Raw genomic sequence first — 15,318 nt, forward strand, 5'->3', positions numbered from 1 at the left:
CAAACGGGGTGGGGAGGCGAAGGTGACCGCACACTGGCTTGTACAGCCTGATGAAGAACTCGCGGGGCTAGTCTCTGACATGGCCCTCCATTGGGGGAAGAGCCGCTGGCAGAAGCGCGGCCGGTGCGCCGCTCTGTCCTCCACTCCCCCGAGCGCCACGGCGGCCACGGCCTCTCCCCCTCCCTCTTCCCCTCACAGCGGGCTCTGCTGCCATGAGCTCTGTAGGAGGGAAGACACGCTCTCGAGTAGAAGCCCTCGTCGCCACCATTGGAGCGCTGGCGCGCCCTCTCACCATGGCGGGTGGAAGAAAGGGACCAAGCAGGAAGAAGATGAATGCAGAAGGACAATGTCCCTCTCCCCTTTTTATAGAGGGGCAGGGCCGGGGCTCGGCCCCCCGACCTAAGGGCAGCCGCCCCACTCGACCAATCCGGCCGCCAGAGGCGCAGGGAATCAGAACCGACCCGCTGCACCAATCAGCAACACCTGGCTTCCCACCTTGATGTAAAGGCACGTGCCCTCCGCATCCGCCACCTACCCTCCCTGAGGCATGGGGGACACGTGGCGGGCGATGATACATCTTCGTCGTATCTATAATTTTTAATTATTCCATGCCAATATTCTACAAGTTTTACATACTTTTGGCAACTTTTAATACTACTTTTAGGACTAACATATTGATCCAGTGCCCAGTGCCAATTCCTGTTTGTTGCATGTTTTTCATTTCGCAGAAAATCCATATCAAACGGAGTCTAAATGCGATAAAAACTTCCGGAGATTTTTTTGAATATATGTGATTTTTGGGAAAAAGAATCAACACGAGACGATGCCCGAGGAGTCCACAAGGCAGGGGGCACGCCCCAGGGGGTAGGGCGCGCCCTGGGCCCTCGTGGCCACTCCGTAAGGCGGTCGGTGCCCTTCTATTGCCGCAAGAAAGCCAATATCTGGATAAAAATCGTGTCCAAATTTCAACCCATTCGGAGTTACGGATCTCCGGGAATTTAAGAAACGGTGAAAGGGCAGAATCAGGGAGCGCAGAAACAGAAGAAACACAGAGAGAGATCCAATGTAGGAGGGGCTCCCTCCCCTCCGCCGCCATGGAAGCCAATGACTAGAGGGGAAACCCTTCTCCCATCTAGGGGGAAGGTCAAGGAAGAAGAAGAAGAAGGGGGGCTCTCTCCCCCTCTCTCCCAGTGGCGCCGGAACGCCGCCGGGGCCATCATTGCGACAACGATCTACACCAACAACTTCACCGCCGTCATCACCAACTCTTCCCCCCTCTATGCAGTGGTGTAACCCCTCTTTGACCCGCTGTAATCTCTACTTAAACATGGTGCTCAACGCTATATATTATTTCCCAATGATGTATGGCTATCCTATGATGTTTGAGTAGATCCGTTTTGTCCTATGGGTTCATTGATGGTCGTGATTGGTTTGAGTTGCATGTTTTATTATTGGTGCTATCCTATGGTGCTCTCCGTGTCGCGCAAGTGTGAGGGATCCCCGCTGTAGGGTTTGCAATATTTTCATGATTTGCTTATGGTGGGTGGCATGTGTGACAGAAGCACATACCCGAGTAAGTAGGTTGTTTTGCGTATGGGAGTAAAGAGGACTTGATGCCTTATAATGCTATGGTTGGGTTTTACCTTAATGATCTTTAGTATTTGCAGATGCTTGCTAGATTTCCAATCATAAGTGCATATGATCCAAGAAGAGAAAGTATGTTAGCTTATGCCTCTCCCTCAAATAAAATTGCAATAATGATTACCGGTCTAGTTATCGATTGCCTAGGGACAAATAACTTTCTTATTGACAAAAACTCTCTACTGAAACTAACTTAGTTGTGTCTTTATCTAAACAACCCCTAGAATTTATTTATGTGCTCTTTATTATCTTGCAAACCTATCCAACAACACCTACAAAGTACTTCTAGTTTCATACTTGTTCTAGGTAAAGCGAACGTTAAGCGTGCGTAGAGTTGTATCGGTGGTCGATAGAACTTGAGGGAATATTTGTTCTACCTTTAGCTCCTCATTGGGTTCGACACTCTTACTTATCGAAAGATGCTACAATTGATCCCCTATACTTGTGGGTTATCAAGACCTTTTTCTGGCGCCGTTGCCGAGGAGCAATAGCGTGGGGTGAATATTCTCGTGTGTGCTTGTTTGCTTTATCACTAAGTGGGTTTTATTTGCTGTTCTAAGTTGTCCTATATCTTTAGTTATGGATATGGAACACGAAATACCAAAAAAATTAGGTTTACTTGCTACTCATGGAGATGGGGAACCTCCTAAAGCCCTCGATGCTCATTATGTGAAAGATATTATGCACTACTTTAATAATCCTGAGAAAACCCCATTCAATTATATAATGGGAGACACGTTGGATCAACGTGAATACTTTAGGGATTATCGCTTGAGTCAAAAAGGGAAACTATTATGGGATCAAATTTATATGTTGCGTTGGTATGCTCGGGAACTATGCTTGAGATATGATTATACTTGTTGCTCTAGGATGAAGGCTCCACACCTTCCCTTTTCATGCAAATTTAATGACAATGAAACCTTAGCTTCTTATGCTAATGGTATATACGATTACTATGATGTGGAACAAATAGAAGAATTTGTTGCTTTTAAGGGTGCTTGTGAAACTGAATCTTTTGTTTAATGAGTTTGAAGATTTGAATGATTCAGTTTGTAGACCTTAAAATTTAGCTATCCTTAAATATTGCTATGAGAATTATAAATACAATTATGATATTGATGAATTTATTGAGAAACTCTCCGCTGTCCGAGAAGAGACTAATATTTTACAGGAGTCTATGGAAGAAGGAATTGATGAAACTGTGAGCTCATTGGATGAAAAAGATGATGAGGAGAGCGAAGAACAAAAGGAGGAAAATCGGATTACCTACCCGTGCCCACCTTCTAATGAGAGTAACGCTCCAACTCATACATTATTTAATGTCCCTTCGTTCTTACCGAAGGATGAATGCCATGATAATTGCTATGATCCCGTTGATTCGTTTGAAATATCCCTTTTTGATGAACTTGATGCTTGCTATTCTTGTGGCCAAGATGCCAATATGAATTATGCTTATGGAGATGAACTTGCTATTGTTCCTTATGTTAAACATGAAATTGTTGGTATTGCACCCACACATGATAGTCCTATTATCTTTTTGAATTCTCCAAACTACACTATATCGGAGAAGTTTGCACTTATTAAGGATTATATTGATGGGTGGCCTTTTACCGATGCACATGATAATTTTGATGAATATAATATGCACGTGCTTGCTGCTCCTACTTGCAATTATTATGAGAGAGGAACTACATCTCCGCCTCTTTATGTTTCCAACGCGATAAAATTGCAAGAAACTTCTTATGCTATGCATTGGCCTTTACTTGATGTGCATGAATTGTTCTTGTATGACATGCTGATGCATAGGAAGAGAGTTATACTTCTTCATTGCTTGATATGTTTCTTTGTGCTCACTACTAAATGCCAAATCATTGCTAATTCAAATTGGCTTTGATATACCTTGGTATCTGGGTGGATTCATTACTTGAGCACCTTATGCCTAGCTTAATGGATTTAAAGAAAGCGCTGCCAGGGTGACAACCCGGAAGTTTTAGAGAGTCATTTATTTCTGTTGAGTGCTTTTATAGAGTTAAAAAACAAAAAAATAAAGAGGGGAACCCAAAACTTTTCAAAAAGGAAATTGAAAGTGAGAGAGACAAGCATTGTTGAAGTGAGGGAGCTCGTAGAACTTTGTTCATGCTCACGTAAACTTTGTGAATCTTGATTACAGAAACTTTTCAACAAAAATAATTATCCCCTTGTACAATTCCATTGTATTATAAAAATAATGTGCCAAGATTTGCCTTTAGGATGTTTACATTGCTTATTGGTTTGTGCGGTGCAAAACAGAAACTTTGGCTGTAGTGCGCGATTTTACATTTTTTACTGGAACGTCAAACGGTTCTGAAACTTTTTGCACTGTCTTTATATAAAAATTGTTTCGTTTTCCTAATTTTTAAAGAATTTTTTGAGTACCATAAGTATGGTGATTGTTCAGATTACTACAAACTGTCCTGTTTAAGACAGATTCTGTTTTTGATGCATTGTTTGCTTGTTTTGATGAAACTATCGATTTCTATCAGTGGATTAAGCCATGGAGAGTTATATTACAGTAGCTATAATGCAAAAACAAAATATGAATTGGTTTGCAACAGTACCTAGAGTAGTGATTTGCTTTATTATACTAACGGATCTTTCCGAACTTTCTGTTGAGTTTTGTGTGGATGAAGTGATCAAAGATCGAGCAGGCCTCGATATGAGGAGAAGGAGGAGAGGCAAGAGCTCAATCTTGGGGATGCCCAAGGCACTCCAAGTAAATATTCAAGGAGACTCAAGCATCTAAGCTTGGGGATGCCCCGGAAGGCATCCCATCTTTCTTCAACAAGTATCGGTATGTTTTCGGTTTCGTTTCGTTCATGTGATATGTGCAAATCTTGGTGCGTCTTTTGCATTTAGTTTTTCCCTTTTTAATTTATGCACCATGCTGGTATGAGATAGTCCATGGTTGATTTATAGAATGCTCATTGCACTTCACTTATATCTTTTGAGTATGGCTTTATAGAATGCTTGATGTGCATCACATATATCTTTTGAAGTTTGGATTGCCTGTTTCCCTACACATAGAAAACCACCATTTGTAGAATGCTCTTTTGCTTCACTTATATCTGTTAGAGCATGGGCATATCTTTCGTAGAAAGAATTAAACTCTCTTGCTTCACTTATATCTATTTAGAGAGATGACAGGAATTGGTCATTCACATGGTTAGTCATAAAATCCTACATAAAACTTGTAGATCACTGAATATGATATGTTTGACTTATTGCAATAATTTTGCAATATAAAGATGGTGATATTAGAGTCATGCTAGTGGGTAATTGTGAATTTGAGAAATGCTTGTGTTAAGGTTTGTGAGTCTCGTAGCATGCACGTATGGTGAACTGTTATGTAACGAAGTTGGAGCATGAGATATTTTTTGATTGTCTTCCTTATGGGTGGCGGTCGGGGACGAGCGATGGTCTTTTCCTACCAATCTATCCCCCTAGGAGCATGCGCCTAGTGCTTGGTTTTGATGACTTTTAGATTTTTGCAATAAGTATGTGGGTTCTTTATGACTACTGTCGAGTCCATGGATTATACGCACTCTCACCCTTCCATCATTGCTAGCCTCTTCGGTACCGTGCATTGCCCTTTCTCACCTCGAGAGTCGGTGCAAACTTCGCCGGTGCATCCAAACCCCGTGATATGATACGCTCTGTCACACATAAGCCTCCTTATACCTTCCTCAAAACAGCCACCATACCTACCTATCATGGCATTTCCATAGCCATTCCGAGATATATTGCCATGCAACTTCCATCATCATCATATACATGACTTGAGCATTTATTGTCATATTGCTTGCATGATCGTAAGATAGCTAGCATGGTGTTTTCATGGCTTGTCCAATTTTTTTATGTCATTGCTACGCTAGATCATTGCACATCCCGGTACACCGCCGGAGGCATTCATATAGAGTCATACTTTGTTCTAGATATCGAGTTATAATATTGAGTTGTAAGTAAATAAAAGTGTGATGATCATCATTATTAGAACATTGTCCCATGTGAGGTTATCAAAAAAAGAGACAGAGAGAGGACAAAGAAGCCTATAAAAAAAGAAAAAAGAGAGAAAAAAGAGAGAAAAAGAGAGAAGGGACAATGTTACTATCCTTTTACCACACTTGTGCTTCAAAGTAGCACCATGTTCTTCATATAGAGAGTCTCTTGAGTTATTAGTTTCATATACCAGTGGGAATTTTCATTATAGAACTTGGCTTGTATATTCCAATGATGGGCTTCCTAAAATGCCCTAGGTCTTCATGAGCAAGAAAGTTGGATGCACACCCACTTAATTTCAGTTTGAGATTTCATACACTTATAGCTCTAGTGCATTTGTTGCATGGCAATCCCTACTCCTCGCATTGACATCAATTGATGGGCATCTCCATAGCCCCTTGATTAGCCGTGTCGATGTGAGATTTTATTCCTTTTTGTCTTCTCCACACAACCTCCACCATCCTATTCTATTCCACCTATAGTGCTATATCCATGGCTCACGCTCATGTATTGCGTGAAAGTTGAAAAGGTTTGAGAACATCAAAAGTATGAAACAATTGCTTGGCTTGTCATCGGAGTTGTGCATGATTTGAATATTTTGTGTGGTGAAGATGGAGCATAGCCAGACCATATGATTTTGTAGGGATAACTTTCTTTGGCCATGTTATTTTGAAAAGACATGATTGCTTTATTAGTATGCTTGAAGTATTATTTTCTTAATGTCAAATGATAGACTATTGCTTTGAATCACTCGTGTCTTAATATTCATGCCATGATTAGATTACATGATCAAGATTATGCTAGGTAGCATTCCACATAAAAAATTATCTTTTTTATCATTTACCTACTCGAGGACGAGCAAGAATTAAGCTTGGGGATGCTGATACGTCTCCTTCGTATCTATAATTTTTGATTGTTCCATGCCAATATTCTACAAGTTTTACATACTTTTGGCAACTTTTTATACTATTTTTGGGACTAACATATTGATCCAGTGCCCAGTGCCAATTCCTGTTTATTGCGTGTTTTTCGTTCCGCAGAAAATCCATATCAAACGGAGTCCAAACGCGATAAAAACTTCCGGAGATTTTTTTGGAATATATGTGATTTTTGGGAAAAAGAATCAACGCAAGACGATGCCCGAGGAGTCCACGAGGCAGGGGGCGCGCCCTGGGCCCTCATGGCCACTCCATAAGGCGGTTGGTGCCCTTCTTTCACCGCAAGAAAGCCAATATCCGGATAAAAATCGTGTCCAAATTTCAGCCCAATTGGAGTTACGGATCTCCGGGAATTTAAGAAACGGTGAAAGGGCAGAATCAGGGAGCGCAGAAACAGAAGAAACAGAGAGAGATCCTATCTCGGAGGGGCTCCCGCCCCTCCGCCGCCATGGAAGCAAAGGACCAGAGGGGAAACCCTTCTCCCATCTAGGGGGAAGGTCAAGAAAGAAGAAGAAGAAGAAGAAGAAGAAGGGGGGGCTCTCTCCCCCTCTCTCCCGGTGGCGCCGGAACGCCGCCGGGGCCATCATCGCGACAACGATCTACACCAACAACTGCACCGCCGTCATCACCAACTCTTCCCCCCTCTATGCAGCGGTGTAACCCCTCTTTTACCCACTGTAATCTCTACTTGAACATGGTGCTCAATGCTATATATTATTTCCCAATGATGTATGGCTGTCCTATGATGTTTGAGTAGATCCGTTTTGTCCTATAGGTTCATTGATGATCGTGATTGGTTTGAGTTGCATGTTTTATTATTGGTGTTGTCCTATGGTGCTCTCTATGTCGCGCAAGCGTGAGGGATCCCGGCTGTAGGGTTTGCAATATGTTCATGATTTGCTTATGGTGGGTGGCGTGAGTGACAGAAGCACACACGCGAGTAAGTAGGTTGTTTGCGTATGGGAGTAAAGAGGACTTGATGCCTTATAATGCTATGGTTGGGTTTTACCTTAATGATCTTTAGTAGTTGCGGATGCTTGCTAGAGTTCCAATCTTAACTGCATATGATCCAAGAAGAGATAGTATGTTAGCTTATGCCTCTCCCTAAATAAAATTGCAATGATGATTACCGGTCTAGTTATCGATTGCCTAGGGACAAATAACTTTCTTGTTGACAAAAACTCTCTACTGAAACTAACTTAGTTGTGTCTTTATCTAAACAACCCCTAGAATTTATTTACTTCTAGTTTCATACTTGTTCTAGGTAAAGCGAACGTTAAGCATGCGTAGAGTTGTATCGGTGGTCGATAGAACTTGAGGGAATATTTGTTCTACCTTTAGCTCCTCATTGGGTTTGACACTCTTACTTATCGAAAGAGGCTACAATTGATCTCCTATACTTGTGGGTTATCAGGCGAGACGAAATTAAGAAGACAAGTGGGACAACCGTTTCCCGCCCCGTGATCGTGGGGCGCGGGCGTCAGGAAGGCCACGACCCGAGTCCACTTTGCAAATGAGCAGCGCCCCTGCGGTTTCCTCTTTTTTATGGGGAAGATGTGGGCCGCCTCTTTACTGTTCACCGTGAGGTGACGCAAGCGTGCTGCGACCGCTACACGCACGGCCCCCACGTCATGCACTCAATGCGAATCATGGGGAAGAGCAACTGGCGAAGAAATTACCACAGTTAAAACTCTGCCACGCGTGCCCGCGCATTGTTCTGGGCCTGCCCCAACAACACTTCGCGCTTATGTGTGGCCCAGGCCCGAGGGCTTCTATCGGTGTACAAAAGTAGGGGCCTTTCTGTACCCCTTTACTTGTGCACGGGCTATTGGATTTCGGGTTCCGGCAAACCCTTGAGGTTCGAACACTGGGGTGCGCACGAAGATCTTCCCCTACCTAATCTCACCCTCACCCTCACCGCGATCTCAAAGTAAAGCTCGACGAACTCAAAGAACACGGGACACAAGATTTATACTGGTTCGGGCCACCGTTGTGGTGCAATACCCTACTCTAGTGTGGTGCTGGTGGATTGCCTCTTGGGCTGAGGATGAATAGTACAAGGGGAAGAACAGCCTCTTGAGGAGAGGTGTTCTTGTGCTTTGCGAATGTGTGTGGGTGAGGATCGCTCAAGATGAGTTCGAGATGAGTCCTCCCCCCTCCTACTTTGGTGGCTAGTCCTATTTATAGAGGCCCAGGTCCTCTTCCCAAATATTGAGCGGGAAGGGATGCCACAACGGCCAAGTTTGAAGGGGGACAACTAGTACAACTTATCCTGACAAAAGTAGTCTTCGCCTGTCAAAGGCTCTGGCGGTGACGCCGTCTTGGGCTCCATGGTGAGCTCCGTCCTGCCGTCCTGCTGGTCTTGGTCTTGTTGCACCGATATGGAAACCTTTGCCTGATGCCTCGGGACTCCTCGCCTGCGCTTGCCCCTTTAGCACCAAAGAGGGAATGAGGACACTGCGCGCGCTGGCGCCTGCCTGGCCTTGGTCGTCATGGCTTGCATAACGGGAACCTCACGAGGTACCCCTCCCCTTGATCTCTCCACCCCTCGCGAGCCAACCTGATGAGGCCGCTCTGTCGTCCGCCTCGCGAGGCTTGGCCCCTCGCGAGGGTCTTGAGTGTTTGCTGGTGAAGACGGGTCGTACTGGCCCGCTTGTGGAGCCACGCCGTGGGCCGCAGGCAGGCAAGTCTGGGGACCCTCGTTCCCAGAACGCCGACACGGGCAGTCGTAGCCGGACCTGGGGCCATGCTTGGCGGGGCAGAGGAAGGAAAGTTACGAGACTGCCAAGGCAGCACCCAAGCCAAAGGCATGAAGAGCAAAGGGGCAAGATGGACTTGCCCCGGCAACACCCTTGCCGAGGCGGCCTACATAGCCCCGGGAAGAGCCTTGCAGGGGCGACTTGCCCAACACCAGCGAGGCCTCCACCCTTGAGCCTGAGAGTTCTGACACCATCGACAACGTCGAGATCAAGACTCAGGGGAGCCTACGTGGTGGCATGCAGATCTTTGTGAAGACCAAAGGCCTGCGAATCTGCATAAGAACTAGAAGACGAAAACCCCCTACAAGATCCTTGCCGAGGACGACCGCGAGACCCCGGCAAGACCCTTGCCGGGGGCATCTGCGGGGCCGCGGCCAGGCCCGCACCTACCAAAGTTCCGCTGCCCCACGGTCGTTCTGACACGGCAACCAGCCCGCCAACTAGGCAAGCGCCTGCACGGCAGCATGCAGCTTCTAGGCCAACTAGTGAAGCACCTGTGTGGTGGCATGCAGATCTTCGTGAAGACCCTACCACCGCACCAGCACAGCGACCAGCCAGCCAGCATGGCGCTGCATGCCTCGTTAGCTTGGACGCGCGTCGAAGCAAGACGAGGCGGCGGCAGACGGGACGAGCTCTGTTGCCGTCCCCGATAAAGCAAGAGGGCACGTAGGCAACGCCTTAAATACGTTTGTCCTACGGTGTCAGCCAATAAACTTCTACACTGTAGATACTTTCCACCTCCTGTGTGCCACTGTGGCGACCCCTTTGCCATATAAAAGGAGGCCCGAGGCGTACTTTGGAAGGATTTGGACTTTTTGGACTGGGCACGCATTGTAGCTAGTCCAAGAACTGAAGAACACAAGATAAACACAGACAAGCAGGACTAGGGTTTTACACATCATTTGCGGCCTGAACCTGGGTAAAAATCCCCTCCCATTGATTGCTAGACCCGCTCTTTGCGCAGCTCTTAGCCCCCGCCAGCCGTAGCAGGGGTCCTCGGGATCCCATAGGTGTCGTTTCCCCGACAATCACACAAAGTATTTATCGTGCACAACCCCGATGACAAGCCAAGCAATTTTTTCATACTTTTGATGTTCTAAAGCTTTTTCAACTTTCACGCAATACATGAGCGTGAGCCATGGATATAGCACTATGGGTGAATAGAAGGTGGTAGTAGACAAAAAGGAGAAAGAAATTCTCACACCAACTAGGCAAATTAATAGGCTATGAAGACGCCCATCAATTGATATTGGTGCAACTGAGTAGGGATTGCCATGCAACGGATGCACTAGAGCTATAAGTGTATGAAAGCTCAAAAGAAAACTAAGTGGGTGTGCATCCAACTCGCTTGATCACAAAGACCTAGGGCAATTTGAGGAAGCCCGTCATTTGAATATACAAGCCAAGTTCTACAATGAAAAATTCCCTCTAGTAATATATGAAAGTGACAACATAGGAGACTCTCTATATGAAGAACATGGTCACTTTAAAGCACAAGTGTGGAAAAGGATAGTAATATTGTCCCTTCTCTCTTTTTCTCTCATTTTTTATTTTTTTCCTTTTTTCTTTTGGGCTCTTTGGCCTCTTTTTTATTTTTTTATTTGGGCTCTTTCGCCTCCTTTTATTTCAAGTCTGTTTTAAGTTCGGAGTCTCATCTCGACTTGTGGAGGAATCATAGCCTCCATCATTCTTTCCTCAAATGGGACAATGCTCTAATAATGATGATCATCACACTTATATTTACTTACAACTCAAGAATTACAAATCGATACTAGAACAAAGATATGACTCTATATCAATGCCTCCGGCGGTGTACCGGGATGTGCAACGATCTAGCGTGACATGTATAAAAAATATGAACGATGGCCAAGCCACAAATACTATGCAAACTACATGATCATGCAAAGCAATATGACGATGATGGTATGTGTCATATTAAACGGAACGATGGAAGTTGCATGGCAATATATCTCGGAATGGCTATGGAAATGCCATAATAGGTAGGTATGGTGGTTGTTTTGAGGAAGGTATAAGGTGGCTTAATGCACCGACGAAAGTTGCGCGGTACTAGAGTGGCTAGCAAAGGTGGATGGGTGAGAGTGCGTATAATCCATGGACTCAACATTAGTCATAAAGAACTCACATATTTATTGCAAAAGTTTATTAGCCATTGAAACAGAGTACTAATACACATGCTCCTAGGGGGATAGATTGGCAGAAAAAGACCATCGCTCGTCCCCGATCGCCACTCATAAGGATGACCATACGTGAATGCGGGAATTGCAAACCTTAACACAGGTATTTTTATCAACCCACAATTACCAACTAGCATGACTCTAATATCACCATCTTCAAATCTCAAAACAATTGCACGGAATCAAACTTCTCCTCTATTCAATGATTTTCATGGAAGTTTTTATTATATCCCTCTTGAATACCCCTCATATTAGGACTAAATTCATAACCTAAGCAAATTATCATACTATTTTTAAGGTTCTAAAAATAATATAAGTGAAGCATGAGAGTTCATCAATTTCTTCAAAATAAAACCACCGCCGTGCTCCAAAAAGATATAAGTGAAGTACTAGAGCAACTGCCTAGCTCAAAAGATATAAGTGAAGCACATAGAGTACTATACTAAATTCACGATTAATGTGTGTCCCTCTCAAAAGGTGCGTACAGCAAGGATGATTGTGGCAAACTAGAGAAAATACTGATATAATACAAGACGCTCCAAGTAAAACACATATCATGTGGTGAATAAAAATATAGCCTCAAGTAATTTTACCGATGGATTGATGACAAAAGAGGGGATGCCATCCTGGGCATCCCCAAGCTTAGATGCTTGGTTGTCCTTGAATATTACCTTGGGGTGCCTTGGGCATCCTCAATCTTAGGCTCTTGCCACTCCTTAGTCCATCAAAACTTGAAAACTTCACAACACAAAATTCAACAGAAAACTCGTGAGATCCGTTAGTGAAACAAAGCAAATTACCACTTTTAAGTACTATTGTACACTCACTCCAATTTTATATAGGTGTTAAATCTGCTGTATGCTAACTTCTCCATGGTTCATACCCCATATACTACCCATAGATTCATCAAAACAAGCAAACAACACAATGAAAACAGAATCTGTCAAAAATAGAATAGTTTGTAGTAATCTGGACATTAGCCAAACTTCTGTAACTCCAAAAACTCTGAAAAATAGCAAAACATAGGCAATTTGTATATAAATCTTCTGCAAAAAATTCAGGATTTTATCGTGCTCGGGTGAATTTTAAAAATTCTACTACTGGACGCAAAAGTTTCTGTTTTTTACCAAAATCAGTTCAGCTATCACCGTAGATCATCCCAAAGGTCTTACTTGGTACAAACACTAACTAAAACACAATTATTACAGAAGTAATATTGTGTATTTATTCAAAAACAGAAGCAAAAAATAAATAAAAATAAAATTGGGTTGCCTTCCAACAAGTGCTATTGCTTAACGCCCCTAGCTAGGCATATTGCATAGATCTAGGTATTATCATCTTTGGTATGCAATTCATAAATAGCCCTCATAATAGATTCATATGGAAACTTAATTTTCTTTCTTGAAAAGTGTTCCATGCCCTTACTTAACGGAAATGGTAATCTAATGTTTCCTTCTTTCATATCAATAATTGCATCAATCATTCTATAGCAAGATCTATCAAGAATAATAGGGCATGAAGGATTATTACAATCTATATCAAGCACAATAAAATCTACAGGCACATAATTCCTATTTGCAACAATAAGAACATCATTAATCCTTTCCATGGGTTTCCTAATAGTAGAATCCGCTAAGTGCAAATTCAAAGAACAATCATCAAGTTTATGGAAACCTAGCACATCACATAAAGATTTTGGAATCTATCATTCTTAAGTTGCTCCCCACTACTTCCTATTCTCTCACCATGCACACTGTCCACATCAGCAACTATGCCATCTCAGCAAAAACTGGTCCCACGAGGCCATGTCATCACTTTCCTGGCCTTCCCATGCACCAGCAGCTAGCGTATGTTCCCTGCCACAGATGCAGCCGTAAATGAACTTGAAACCCACGTACAAAATATCGTTGCATCTCCCAACTTTTCTCCCGAAGCGTTAGCCCTGTTCGGCCCCTTGGTCTTTCGCCTCTTCCTCCACCTTCCACCCATGGTTCCCTTCATCTCCCCCCAATCAATAAATCTCTACTGCAGTCCTTCTAGTTCTTCCCTTCTTCCCTCTATTTATGGATCCCTCCATCTTGCTTTTGTTGCCGACCTAAACCGCAAGATGCAGCATGGTCGCCGGCATGGATAAGCTTGGCCCAAGCGTAGACCTCGCCCTTTACCCAACCTCCATGAACCATGCGTGCCACCCCTGGCGTCCTCCCCAGCATCACATGTGCACCAGAGGTGGGGGCACTCCTTCCTCTTTATCTTCAAATATCTTAACAATTTTATTTTGAGTCAGCTTGGTTGGAAAATCTGATCCCGAACCATAATAGATGAGAAGGGCGAGAGCGACGGCTGCAAGATTTACTTTCGCGGTGCTGAAGGAGATCCAGATCCCAATCCAAGTAGTGCCTTAGTCGCCCAAGGTACGAGCAGGAAGATGAGGTCGCCTCATTGTTTCTTTGTCTAGATCTCCACGTCCGTGTAGTTTTCCTGGAGGCCTGGATATTGCGTGATGTGCAGGACAATTAGTGATGCATATGTGCTTTGCGTTCCTGGTGTGTGTGTATAACTGCATATGCACATTATTTTTTTCATTATTTTGCGATTTCTTTTCGAGACTTTAGTGATTGGTTTGTGGCCTAAGCTTATGTACATATTCTAAAGTGTATGGATGTGTTGCTGCCAGATGTCTCTATATTTTGTGCTTTCGCTTTGATTAGTCTTCTTTACATCCTCTGCACGTCTATATATTCTCCATTGATTGATTGGAAGTGGCCGGCGTTGAAGGATAAATTAGTCTTAATTTTGAGGGCTCCACTCTATATCTTATGTTTACATGCAGTCTAAAACTCTGAATGTAATCTACATGCATCAAGCCTTGCCAAGTAACCCTCGTGGAAGGTGAGTCTACCTCTGTGGTATGTAGGCAATCACGGCCTTGGACAAGCTCGCTGGAATCGAAGCCAGGTATGAACAACAAGGTTCCACTTGCCTACTAAGGCATCTAGCTACAAACAATACAGTTTATGGATATTAAGGCTGATCTCTATATGCTTCCGGTATGAACAACTAAAGATGAATCACTGATGTGTATATTATGTCAAAGTAACTAATGTGCATAGAGAACTTATTATAGAAAACATACCTTATTTGGGATGAAGGGAATTAGATCCAGAGTTCCCGAGTTCTGCTATCATATACAAATACTGCAGTTTCGATATATATATCTGGTGTGACAAAATTGTTCATAATTGCATCCCACTCCATTTCAAATTATCTGACTCTAGGTTAGTATATATTTAGGGGGAGAAGGCATCATGGTTTGTCCAGTGATGATAATAAAACATTGACTATTTCTTTTGCATGTGCACGCCTTTAGTTCTTGAATTTTCCATGTTAAACTAAAGTAAATGTCATTTTTATAACAAATTCAGTTTCTAATTTATCTATGTTGGTGGAACTGTATGGAAACTTATGTGATGCGCTTATAAAAAATTCAAAATACAAGCAACCAAAACTAACAAAGGACCTCATGCACCCCGTTACCGTTTCTGAAGTTACTTTTGTTATTTGTATGCAACAGAGCATGGCATAGAAGTATTCCTATTTGATAGCTCTCTTGGTCCTTTTTTATTATTTGTAATATTTGCGCGAAGCCGGTGCCGGATGCTTTTTACTTGGCTGCACTATTGAAATTGAGCTGATTACACTTCTCCAACTTTGTTGTAGCAATATATATGTAAGTCTCCCAGTAAATTT

At 43.3% G+C, this 15,318-nt stretch overlaps 1 long non-coding RNA gene across 1 annotated transcript; it reads left to right on the forward strand.

The window, feature by feature from the left end:
* Positions 1–13,498: 13,498 nt before the first annotated feature.
* Positions 13,499–14,244, forward strand: LOC109747352 (uncharacterized). Its single transcript, XR_002229050.4, has 2 exons — positions 13,499–13,797; positions 13,890–14,244. It is a non-coding gene; the product is annotated as an uncharacterized lncRNA (long non-coding RNA).
* Positions 14,245–15,318: the final 1,074 nt, after the last annotated feature.

The sequence above is a fragment of the Aegilops tauschii genome, chromosome 1 (assembly GCF_002575655.3).
Source record: "Aegilops tauschii subsp. strangulata cultivar AL8/78 chromosome 1, Aet v6.0, whole genome shotgun sequence".
NCBI classification, from domain to species: Eukaryota; Viridiplantae; Streptophyta; class Magnoliopsida; order Poales; family Poaceae; genus Aegilops; species Aegilops tauschii.